Source organism: Alligator sinensis, unplaced genomic scaffold, assembly GCF_000455745.1.
Source record: "Alligator sinensis unplaced genomic scaffold, ASM45574v1 scaffold373_1, whole genome shotgun sequence".
Classification (NCBI taxonomy): Eukaryota; Metazoa; Chordata; order Crocodylia; family Alligatoridae; genus Alligator; species Alligator sinensis.
The window spans coordinates 745,143-747,233 of NW_005841990.1; positions in this window are offsets into that span (position 1 = coordinate 745,143).

The window sequence follows — 2,091 nt, forward strand, 5'->3', positions numbered from 1 at the left end:
TAGGCAGTGGCACTGGCACTGCTCCCCTCTCCTTGCTGCTTCTGGAAGCCTCACCCCTTCTAGCTAGAGGAAAGAGACTGTGTCTCAGGCTGGTGCAAGGGGAACTTACACCTCTCCCTCTACCCCATCTTCCACCCCTCCCTGAAGGCTTACCAGCTGCCTTTCCACCATGCTTCATGGTGTGTTTCATATCTTCCTTTTCTACAAATATATAAATGTATTTGCATTCCTATATACATTCAATACCATTGGTGTGTGGTGCAAAGAATAAATGTATAAAAAGAAATACAAATATGTCTTTCTTCCTATATAAATTCAATAACATTAGTGTGTGTGTGGTACGTAGTGGCAGGAACTGGATGATGAAAGGGAGAGTGGACAGGGCATGACCAGGATTTTTTCCACTCTCTCACTTGCAGCCTCCAGCATTTAAGGTCTAGGAAATTCTGATTCAGAGTTTGTATCCCTCACTCCCATGCTCAATAGCTACTGATGCCCCTTTCCTCCAGGAATTTGTCCAATCCCTTTTTCAATCTAACTCAACTGTCAGATTCCACAACGTCTGGCAGCAATGAGCTCCACACTTCACTGACACCCTGTGTCAAAAAGGTCCTTCTGTTCATTTTAAACTTGCTCCTTAAGGGCACATCCAGATAAGCATGTACGTGTGGTTTGTGATGCCTCAGAACTGTTTGCGGTGCTGCATGAAGCACATCTGCACCTGTTTGCTGTGTTAACTTGCAGTGTGGCAGGGTTTTTTTACACTAGGAAATCCCGGTGTCAAAAAAAACCCTGCCACTAAAATTAGTGATACAGCAAAAGCAGCATCAGCAAGCACCGCCAAAAACAGCCTGGCTGGCCAGAGCTATGTTGTCTGCTGGTCAAGCTCTGAGCAGCCAGCTCAGCACTGCTGCTGCCCCAAGAGGCCCTCAAGACCCCAGGTAAGGCTGTTGGGGTCAGCATAGGTGCTGGTCCTAGCCTCCCCTACCCTACCTGAGTCAATTTGCCACATACCAGTGCACCTGCAGAGGTGTGCCCTGGGACAAAAAGCAGTGGCAAAAATATGTGCTGCTGTTATTTGTCCCATGGGAAATGTATGCCCCTGGATGTGCACACTCATCTGGATGTGCCCTACTAGTTTCATTTTGTGACCCATATTTCTTGTATTGTGAGAGATAGTGATTTATTATTTACTATTTACTTTCTCTTCCTCATTTATTTAGTATTTTGTAAACACTCATCATGTGCCCCCTCCAGCATCTCTTTTCTAAACTGAATAGGCTCAGCCTTTTTAGTTTCTTCCCATATGGAAGACCCTCTATACCATTAATCATCCTTGTTGCCCTTCTCTGTACCTTCTCTAGTTCTTTTATATCCTTTCTGAGGTGTGGGGAACCAGAACTGGGCACAGTATTCAATGTATGGGTGCACGACGGATTTATAAAGGGGCCTAATGATCATTAACAAAATTGAAAGTATTTCCTTCTTAATAATCCCTAACATTTTGTTTGCATTTTATAGACATAGCCTCAGAAATCTGGCATTTCCAAATCTGTAGCCGGCTGCAAGCAAAGCCATGACATTTTTGAAAAATAGGTATTCAAATGGTTTAAAATTGGAAAAAAAAAAAAAAAAAAAAACTATTTAGTACCTGTTCTTTTCAAGTTTGGGGACAAAAGAATGAGCTATTTACTATTTTTTCCTAATTTAATATAAATCATAGTATTTGTATTACAAGGGCACTATAGGACTCGCTAATTATGAGAACAACAGTTTTTCACCAGCTGTATATGAACACCAAAATATGGTGGGGAGGGCCCTATCCAATCTTCTTCTCCAGTTAGTTACTTAATATTTTGTAATCTGGTTGGATGTTATTGTCCAGAGTACTTTGTGTCTGCTATCACAAACATGAAAGAAAACTCAGAACCTCAGTCCTCAACAGCACTAACAAAAAAAGATGAAAATGAAGATCTGGGGAAAATCTATTTGACAAGCATCAGAGTAAGCAATTTAAACTAATATTTTTCTATTTATTGATGATACAAGAAAATTCAAAAATAGGGGAATCAGTTGTGTCATCCAGTGTTA